The following is a 10745-nucleotide window of genomic DNA, read 5'->3' as shown; positions in this document are numbered from 1 at the left end:
TGGGGAAGGGGGCACTGAGAAAGCGCTTGCAAACGGGGCACAAGCCCTCAGCCTCTGGAGGCGGCGCCTGTCAGGCGTGAAGGAACGGGATCCCTTCACGGAAGATGCTGTGGGCTTGCTGAGGCTCGAAGAACAGACGGTGCTGGCTGCTACCAGCGTGCTGCAGCAGCGGCAAGACAGAGCCGTGGTGGTTTTCCTCAGCTGGGCAGCTGAGCTCCAGCACAAGCGCTCTCTCCCTGCCCCTCCTCCAACGCCAAGGGGAGAAAAGAGGCTGGCAAGGGCTCAAGGGCTGCCAGAAGGACAGGGAGATCACTCCACAAGGAGCGTCACGGGCAAAGCAGGCTCAGCACAGCCTGTTCCAGTCCAGCCCGGGGCCTGCTCCTGAGGGGGCTCTCCACAGGCCGCGGCCTCCTCCAGGCCACAGCCACCTGCTCCACCGGGGGCTCCTCCAGCCACAGGGGGGCTGCAGCGTGGAGATCTGCTCCACGGGGGACCCATGGGCTGCAGGGGGACAGCCTGCTCCACCAGGGGCCTCTCCCTGCACAGGCCGCAGGGGAACTGCTGCTGTGAGCCTGGAGCACCTCCTGCCTCCTGCTGCACGGACCTTGGGGGCTGCACAGAGCTTTCTCACTCCTCCCTGAGCCAGACGCTGCTGGGCAGCAGCTTTTGTTCCCTTTCTTAGATGCAAGATCTTCTTAAATTCAGTCCAGCCAAGTAGGAAAAGTAAATGTGGACAGCTGTATCTTGGCAAAGAAGATAGTAGGGAGCAAGGAGGTTCAGCAGTCAAGATGGAAGGTGATGCCATGAGGCTTACAGGCTAGTAATGTTCTAGTGAAACCCAGCCTTCCTAAAGAAACCTGCCTGACTACTTGATGTGAATAACAGACTCTGTTCAGCTCTTTCCTAACATAGAAACGGTGCTGACTGCTTCTTCAGAGTAACAGAAGTTCGTGATACTACTGAAATAGTTGTGGTTCAGATGTAGATCTGATTTCTCCTAAGCACACTGAATTCACAACTGTTGATCCTCCAGAGGAGGCTTTGCAATTGAACACCTGGAGAATAGGTAAATTTCCCGCTGTTGTTCTCCTCTCCTCTTGTTTTGTTTTGTTTTGTTTTGTTCCTAGTAGCATAGGCTTAAGACTCTGAAGAAACAAGCTGCTTTTTTTCATTTCCAGCACTGGCTGTTTCTCCTGAGCCCCGCCTTCTATTTTTGCAGTCATAGGATATGTGGATGTAAATTCGTGGAGAGAGGTAGAAAACTCTTTCAACTGGTGTTTTTTCGGCTATGTGGGGAGAACAAATAGAGTGGCTTTGAATATTCTGGCTCTTATTCAGAGCAGCATGTGGAGGGAGACAGATGCGTTTGCTTTTTTAGTGCAATGGCTTCAGAAGCAAGAGGGGAAAAAGCACTTTCTCTGGGAGCTGAAGAAGGTGTCCTAATCACAGGAGAGGTTTCTAAATGGCATATCTTTGCGAGGGTTCCTGTAGTTCAGAGGTTTTTGTTTGTTTGTTCGACGTTGGAAGGTTTTACTCTTAATATTCATGTCCTTCAGCAGAAGTGAGAAATGTGATTTTATTTTGTGCAGTGTCGTGGACCCTCCGAAATCTCCTGGGAATGTTGAATACCTCGCCCAGTACCAATGTGATGACCGTGGAGACAAGGAGAAAGCAAGAAGATCAAAAGAACGTGACCTCATTTCAAAAGAAACCGTTTTGTCCGGCAAAGAGTCTTGTGAGCCTGGTGAGAAATTGCGGCATACTTCCTCTCTCGAGTCTGACACTGAATGTAGCTCTAAAAACCTTTCCTCCTCAGCTGTTACAGAGAGATGCCAAGATACAAAGGACAAGACTAAAACCACTGAGAAAGAGCATTACGAATGCAAGAGGGAACATGCTCCTAGTGAAGAGAAGGAGAGTCAAAAAGCAGGTCCTTCCAGCAAGAGAAGGGTAAAGTTGAATACAAAGAATACAAACTTGAGCTCCTGATTGGCTTCATGCTGAACTCTGTGCTGTTCTTGTCCTAATCTTGGTCTCTCCATAGATAATATGGTTTAAATCCAAATAGAATCGTGCGATGAGGAAGATCTCACTGCAACAAATTCAACATCTAAAATCAAAGTTGACATTTTCCGTGATTTTCTTCCTGAGCAGAAGTGTGCAGTACTCCTTTTATATTAACGTAGAGATTATTTCAAACAGTCTTGAAGTGCTTGATGACTTAACAGTCTGCAGATTGATTATCAAATCAAAAAAACCCCGACTTGGTAGACTATTTTTTTCCCAGTTTTGAATGACCACTAGGAAGAAGGTTATTCCGGCATCAAAAAAGTCATGTGGAATGTAACAAAATTTACTGAACCAGTAAGTAAAAATTATATTTTTCTATTAGTTCCATTGTTGCAACTCTTCAGACGCTTATGGATGGCATAGATAACAGAGGGGAGATCGTGGTAATCGGAGCTACCAACAGACTGGATTCTATAGATCCTGCTTTACGAAGACCAGGACGCTTTGGCAGACACTTCCTCTTCAACTTGCCAAATTAAGAGGTGAGAACTTAAATTCAACGTTAGTGCTACCATGGCAAAGTCCAACTTTATAGGAAAAAAAAAATAATTGACAACTTGAACAAAAGAGTGACACGTGGAGACACTGCGTTGTTCCATGGAGGGCAAATCTAGTACTGGATATATATGGTCAGGATGATACCACCAAGTAGTTAGTTCTATAATCAAACCTTTCATTCCCAAAGTTGTACCTGTTTGCTTAATTATTTAGTCCACTTGGGCGCTTTCATCATGAAGTTGTGTTTTTGGTCTCAATCCTTCACTTATGAGTGAACAGGGGACGTGTTTGCATTTGATTGTGCCCCGGATCAGTGGTAGTAGTTTGAGTCATAATTCTTTTCTTCTTTATAGTAATTGTAGCAATTGGAAGCATTGTGCCAGAAGTGCTTTCTGTGAATTTACTGACTGGAAAGCAAATGTGATGAAGTAATGAGACTGTCCCAATGAAAGCTTGCTAAGTTTTAGAGAAGTTTTTTGGACAGCAAAGAAATGTTTCTGGATAAATTTTTCATTACAGTATTTTCCTCTGGGTCCTTAGGTCTCGTAGTTTGGAAACTTGTTATTGAAGCTATAAATGCCTTTTCTTTCATTGTAGGTTCCTATAAAAAGTTCAGTATAACAAATAAGAAATATTCAATTTCCTGGTTGAAAATGCAGAGTGTATATTAAATAACTGTAAAATACTTGAAAGTTGAGCAAGTAAGAAAAGTGTATTAATAGATGAGGGGTTTTGAGGGAGGACTGTTTTTTTTTTGTCTGTTTGTTTGCCTTTTGGTTTGTTTGTTTCTTGTTGGTATTTTTAAGGAAAACTTGGGACAAGCTAAAATGCAATGATTTTGCTTCCAGGCTAGAAAAGAAATTTTCAAGATTCATACTTGTGACTGGACCCCTCAGCCACCGGACATGTTGCATGATGAACTAGCTGAGAAATGCATTGGTAAGACTGAAACAGAAACGGATTCTTGCTTGTGACCAAGTTGTAAAGAACCTTAGCTTGTACCAGGCAGTACCCATGCTCTTGTGCCTTGCTGCACAACTAGTCAACGAGGCAGCTGGCACACCTTCATAGCAATCTGAGTGAGATGCTTTCATCTATTTACTCTTTGTTATCGTTCCTCTTGTTGTCTGAGAACATTAAATGGTTCTGGGGCATCTTCCTCGAGAGTATAGTTTTTGATGAGGAGTCTGCTTCAGCTGCATAAGCGCAGGATATCAGGCAGTGAGCAACATGAAACTTCCCTGCAGAGCGGTAGCACTTTGAATTCCCTGTTAAGCTGTTTGGTTTTGGCATTACAAATTCTTTAAATGTTGCATGTTGTAAACCTGGGCCTTGACCGATGTAACGTTTGATTTTTGTTTGTTAGGATACTGTGGTGCAGATATCAAATCTTTATGTACTGAAGCTGCGCTGTGCTCTCTACGCCGATGCTATCCTCAGATTTATGCAAGTAGGGAGAAGTTGCTACTAGACGTTAATTCTATTAAAATAAAAGCAAAGGACTTTTTCATGGCTATGAAGAAGGTTGTTCCAGCTTCAAACCGGATCAAGGCTTCACCCGTATAAGCACTATCACCCATTTTCAAGCCACTTTTTCAAAGATCAGTAGAGAATATTTTACAAGTTGTGCAGAAGATCTTCCCGCATGCACAGCTTGCGCTAAAGAAGGACCGACAGCAAGGTATAACCACAGCATCCACTTCTTTATAATTCTGCTAAAGCAAAAACTTGCGGTTTGTGCAATCAACTTAAACCTTTCAGACATAATGGTGGTAGAATTTTATTATTTCCATGTGCATGTCTTTTTTTTGGGCAAGTCTGGAATACAACGCATAGGTTTTATTGTGGATTTGAAACTGAAATGCCAAATGGAAGCTCTGAATGACTCAATACACAGTAAAGGATGATGCGTTCTCTACTGAAGCATCCTGCTTCTGACGGCAGCTAAGATAATTAGCATTTGTAGAGGTTGACTTGAGGTTTGAAGTATAAGGCACCTATTTTTCTTTAAAAAATCAAAACTCAGATCTTTGGAGGGGAAGCATTTCTAGGTCAATGTTTCTAATTCCTTTCTGAAGAATGTCAGGACCAGGATACAAGTATAACTGGTCTAAGCTAAATATTGTTTTAGCTATCATCATTTTTAACCAGTCTCCTAATTTAAATGTTTGTGGATCGTACTATACACGTGAGATCAATTAGCATTGATATTTACTAGATGAATGGAATTCTGTGGCCATCACATCCTTTATCCCCGTGCTTTCATTGTGGGAACCTCCTCCAGAAAGAAATGGTCTTGTTTGTTTTTGTTTTATTTTAGCTATTTAGCAACTGCAGAAATTGTTCGTAATCTTCTTTATTCTAAGGGGGAGAAAAAAATCACCAAGAGTAGCGTACCTTACACGTACACATCAGTGGGACTTAGTACAGCTTTGTAGGGCCTTGTGCCATCTCCTTAGATCTGTGGTGGGCTGAACTCTAGGAAATAGCTTTCAGTGTGTGCTCTCAAATGAAGAAAGGGTTTTGGCACTGATTTAGAAGCTGTATTAATGGAAGAGAAAGAGACCAAGGCTATTCAGGAAAGTTAACAAACCTCTTTTGCCTTTCAGAGCATTTCAATCCTATTTTACAAGATGATATGTTTGACAGTGATGACGTTGCATCCTTGGTTTCTGGAGATGAATTAAAAGATGGAATGCCTAACGGACCAGAGAAAAAATGCCTCTGTTTCAGCAGGTAAAGAAAGATAGATCCCTGTTACGTTTAAATTCTCAGGTCTGCTGAGTCTTTGTAAACAGTTCCAGCTGTTAAAAGTGCGAGGGGTGGTAGACGAAGGGGCAACATCAAGTTTGTGTGTTGAAGGGGTGCTTGGTATTCACAAGAAGAAAGGGTGGAGGGACTAAAGTTGTAATGAAGTTGCTCTGAATGACCAAATTGAAAAGCCCAGGCTTCTCTTCGTAAGCCAAAGTGATCCGTAGACTACCAGAACACGTTGACTTAATCCATGGCATTCTTTGAAAGACTCAAGACCACATAAATGTGCTGTCTGTCCTTTTAGCTAAAAATACCCCAGCTTTATGGGTTTGTGTTGCCACCTTTTGCCCTTCTGTTTTCCAGGATTGTTAAACCAGTAGTGAATTATGTAGCAGAAAGAAAACCGAGAAAGGGCTTGTTAAAACACCTTGAGAAAAAATTGAATGGTGTCTTTATTTGTTAAGCCACCAAGTTGTGTTAATCTTGTGATATTTTAGTATGGAAGTCATGCAAGCCCACAGTTGGAAAGTTAGATCATGTTGTCACAGCTGGATCAGTTATTTTTCTCAGTTTCTATTGCTGTGCTGTCCAGAAGATTTTCTGTGCTTTAGAGCAAGGCTAAGTCTCTAGCATCTTTGATTTAAGCCAGCAAAGGTACAGCCTGATTGTAGTGGGGAAACAAATGCTCCTCACCAATTTATTTTTAAATAAAAATAAATTTATAATAAAGTAAATAATAAATATATAATAAATAATAAATTTATAATAAAGTAAAGCAAGATTGCAGGGATATTAATTTGCAGTCTTGGTTTAGTAAAGAATAGGAAACACAAGGGAAGAAGGTGAAACAATTGGAATGACTGAATAACTTAACTGGAAATCTTACATGTATTTAATGTACCGCTGCCATTTGGATTATTTGGGGAGGGAAGAGAAAGTCTATAGGAAAATTACTTGGAACATCTGTGTGTCTATTCAGCACCTCATTTATAAACTTGTTTTCTTAACTCCTGTTCTAGGAGTGCTTTCTGTGAACCAACATCATGCCAGCCCCGTCTGCTAATAGTAGGAAAAGAAGGGTACAGCCAGGTTTCTTACGTGGCACCCGCGGTGTTGCATGCTTTGGAGAAGTTTCCCGTTCACACCCTGGACCTTTCTGTTCTGCTTACAAACGTTGCATCGCCAGAAGAAATCTGCGGACAGGTACCTTTTTTCTTTTTCTTCTCATCGGATTCACTGACTGTATGTAAAGGATCAATGGAGTTGCAAGTAAGGTGAACAAAATTCATTGGTAATGGAGGTGGCCTTGTTTTAATGTGCTGGGATGTTTGCTTCTGTCTGAAAATCCCCTTTTGTTTTAGACAGCACCACAAACAATCTGGATGTTGTACATGTCGACATTTTCCATACCCAGTTTTACAGTGAGGCTGTTGCTAGCAGCTCAGGAAGCTGGACGGTGTTGCTAATGAACATCTCTTTGTGGAAAGAAATGCTGCTCATGTCACTGGGATCCAGAAAGTAGTTCTCATTGCCTCCTAAGACTGTGTGCTCCCAGTAGATGGCTCTGTATCAGACTGCATGTCGGCTACTTTTTGTAGCCTTCTTCTAAATTATATTAGTAAGGCAACCGAGGTTTGGGGCTTCTGTTTATTTTGTTTTCGCACGGACGTACACAACTTGTGCTGTTGCAGTATGTGCAATAAAAGCATTAACATTCAGAAAACACTTCATTTGCACGGTGATGTGGTTTTAACTAGAAAAAATGAACAGATTTGGTGTTTTTACTTTTAGGCAGGAAATCCATTTTCTTGTTTGGCATCACTACCTTAAAATATTTTTACTTTTCGTGGAAACATTTGAGAGCCATACAAGTAAGGACAGACATGTTACACGACTGAATACTGATGTGTCCCTTAAGAGGGACATTTCCTTTCTTTGTTATGCGATGATTGTGGCTGTGGCCATATAGCTACAGTGTCTAGCCACTGCCTGAATATATCCTTCCCATCTTCTGACTAGAGTTCTCCGAGTACTGATAATCTGAAAGGGTGCACAGAGAAATTCCTTATGTGAAAGGATGCTTGCCACTCTGTTCACGCAGTTTCATTTCATGGGGCAGTCAGATGGCTATGTAGCTATGTATTAAGAGGTTCTTGTACGTGTTTTAGTTTTCTTACGCAAGCTTTCCTTTTCACTAGCTGATCCGAAATGCTCAGAAGACAGCACCAAGCACAATTTATGTCCCAGATATCCATTTATGGTGGGACAACTCTGGACCTGCCTTGAAACTTACTTTTCTAACTCTACTACGTAACATTCCAGCATTTTCGCCAGTTTTGCTGCTTGCTACGTCTGATGTACGTCACTCAGATCTCCCAGAAGAGGTATTTGTCAATACTTTTCTTACTATTTCTTCAGTGTCTTGTAATTTATATATGCTTTCAGCATCAAAATGCTGTGCTTTCTTAAATGCATGCTGTTATTACTCAGGCACCCTAACAAATCACTTAAAATTTGCTTAGAGAAAAAGAATACTGTGAAAGCATCTGCTTCAGGTTTTTTCTGAGTCAAGCAAGTGACTTTCACCCCCTTCTCACACATGCAAATAATAAATTAATACAATAATTCTGGTGGCTACAAAGTGGTTCAGTCAAGAATATGAAGTGCTTGAAATGACAAGAGGATGTTCTTACTGAAGAGATTTCTTCTGACAGTCTGCCATTCCATGCTATGTTGGGTAAACTGCTAATAATGCGATTTAGTAGAGAATTGAAACACTTTGATTAAAAAAAATAAATAAATAAATCAGTTTCTTTCTTCATATAGGCCAAAGCTTTCCAAGCTGGAAAGCTGAGTTCCAATTTCTGCTAAAGTAACTTTGGAATCGAATTCTAGTTGTATTCCTAAATAAACTGTAGTAAAAGTACGTGCAGAACTTCATTGACTTCTGAGAGTTTACATTAAGGGAAGGTGCCCAAAACAGGACCACGCTGTTGTCATTCTGATGATTTGGTCTCAGTCATTGGGGGAAGAGAACGGGTCTTACCTAGACGTGTTTATTATCAACTGCTTTGAAAGTGCTTGAGTTCCCACAGAAGTTTTTGTACAGGCTGTAAATTCCTTCTAAAATAAGTAGTGAAATTCCTTACCTACCTTTTAATACTAGAACTTGAAAATGGAGGAAGACGTAGAGGTACTAGCTACTTCAGACACCTTTTGGGAGAGAAATAAAAACTCAGCAAAAAGCCCTCACTTGTCTGCTGAAGCCTTTCTCTTCCCTCGATAGCCATAAAGGTTCTAAGTAAAGGCTGCAGCAAGGCAAGTAAATACAAAGGAGGCGCTGTTGGATGTGGTGAAAGCCATTACTTTATCAGTGTAGCGTACAATCCCTTCAGCGAGCATTAATTCTATAGGTGATTCTTAAAGGTGATATTTGAATTTGCTGTGCCAGCCTTTGAAAATGTAGCCTTTTAAGGCCAGGAAGATAACTTTTTTCAGTTTGTGTTCTTCAGGTTATTATTAATTTGAAAAGGTACTCGTCTTTTTGGAATAGAAGATGAGTTTTTTGTGGCCTTAAATCTGAAATGTCTCTCGTCCTTCTGCTTTAGATCCAAAAATTATTTAATAAGGAATTTGGAGAAGTGTGCAATATTGAGTTGCCTGGTAGGGCAGAGAGAGCATCTTTTTTTGAGGACCTAATTCTAAATGAAGTGGCTAAGCCTCCTGTAAAGAAACGAGGTGAGGAGGATATGAGAAGTACATCTAAAACTTTCCTATCGAAGTTACTAGCTCGTTGGGCTTTGCTTTGGTGGTCATTTTCTGTCAGTAATTTGTCATATGCTTGTATTTGAGTACTGTAAATTGGCTAATTTTTCCTGATTAATTGAAGTTGATTGGACATTGGAAGTCGTGCCTGTAGCACCACCAGCTGAGCCTCAGAAGCCACAAGAATGATCCCCACAAAAGTAGGGATGTTGGAGGAGGAAGAGGAGGATACCTTGCGTGACCTTAGAATTTTCTTGAGGGACGTTACTCACAGACTTGCCACTGACAGACGTTTCAGGGAATTTGCAAAGCCCGTTGACCCACAGAAGGTAAAGTAGTGCTGATCTGTGTGTGTCTGTAACTTCTCAGTGTTCGTATTTCTCAGCGTTTTGGGTGAGGTTCAACTTTGTTTTTAGGGCTGCACTGTAAGGATTTTGCAAGAAGCAGAGGCAGTGCTTTTACTTCTGCTGACTCTCAAATGTCTCTTACGGGATTATTCGCTGAAAGCCCTGGTTTCATTCTAAAAAGCCAGTCCAAATGCCAACACAGTTTGCTCGTGAAAAGGCTTTGATATGTAGGCGTGTCACAGCACTGAAAAGCACAGAGATCTTTCCTTATAATTACAAACAGTATTTACAGGACTACTTTAATGAAGTCTGAAGCCCTTTATTGGACTGTCAGTTCCTGTGGGAACAGGAATAAGAGCAGCAGTTTGTAAAAATAAGTTTTGAGATCCTGTTCTCTGTTTCATCTGGAACTCCTCAATAGGAATCAACCATAAGTGCAGTGTGTTTTCTTTTTCCTCCAATTGGCTGCTTAGATGCCTTTTTCTCCTTAATTTATGAGATAAGCCTAAACTAGGGGCGTATATTTCAAAGACAGATGTAACTTGAATATACCTGCGGATCAGCAAAGTCCTCTTCTTGTGGGCATTCACTGGCTTTTCTTCCCCTTTTCTCCTAGGTTCTTGAGCTGTGAAAAATCTAGACAGATACATATGTCCTCATCTGAACTGGTCATTAGTCTCCTCTTCTGGTCTGAGGGAAGAAATGAGCACCTCAGGGCCCAGTTATCTCATTCTAAAGTAGATGCCTGCAATAGGTGCTTCACAGGTGCAATTCATGCACCTTTTCCTCAATGTCGACAACGAAGAGAATGCCGGATGGCTTGCTCAGCTTTCACTGTTGTGATTTTCTGAAGCAAAGTGAAATGAATCTCCCACCCTCAGTGTTTCTTCTCTACCATGCATGTGCTTCTGACCTCCCTACTTCTTGTTGTCCTCTCCTAGCCGCTCTAATGAAAAATGAAAGAGCCCTTCCATTTTTGAGAAGCAAACTGGTTAATTTCAGCAACTTCTGATGCATCGCAAATGTTCAGGGTTTTTAGGAAGTCGTTTATTTAAAGTTTTCAGAATAATTTTGGTAGACAGTGTGCAAGGTTATGAAAACCTCTGAATGCTTGTATTTGATCTGCAGGTACCTGACTATGCCACAAGGATTAAAGAGCCGATGGATCTTTCAACAGTTCTGACTCAAATTGACTCGTGCCAGTACCTCGCTGCAGGAGACTAGCTGAAGGACATCGATCTAATCTGTAACAATGCCTTAGAGTACTACCCGGATCAAAGATCTACAGGTGAGGATGTGCTTTTTAGCCCT

At 41.4% G+C, this 10745-nt stretch overlaps 1 long non-coding RNA gene and 1 pseudogene across 2 annotated transcripts; both read left to right on the top strand.

Annotated features, from left to right (window-relative positions):
• The first annotated feature begins 1847 nt into the window (after positions 1–1847).
• On the top strand, positions 1848–7197 carry LOC311429091 (ATPase family AAA domain-containing protein 2-like; annotated as a pseudogene). The gene is made up of 5 exons: positions 1848–1950; positions 2393–2552; positions 3417–3507; positions 3935–4249; positions 7184–7197. The product of its transcript is annotated as an ATPase family AAA domain-containing protein 2-like (transcript).
• A 424-nt stretch (positions 7198–7621) lies between these two features.
• On the top strand, positions 7622–10701 carry LOC311429093. Its single transcript, XR_014688098.1, has 3 exons — positions 7622–7706; positions 9212–9416; positions 10563–10701. It is a non-coding gene; the product is annotated as an uncharacterized lncRNA (long non-coding RNA).
• The last annotated feature ends 44 nt before the right edge of the window (positions 10702–10745 follow it).

This window comes from Aythya ferina (assembly GCF_964211825.1).
Source record: "Aythya ferina genome assembly, contig: HAP1_SCAFFOLD_323, whole genome shotgun sequence".
NCBI lineage: Eukaryota > Metazoa > Chordata > Aves > Anseriformes > Anatidae > Aythya > Aythya ferina.
The sequence above is the reverse complement of the archived record's forward strand: the minus strand, read 5'-3'. Positions and strand labels throughout refer to the sequence as shown.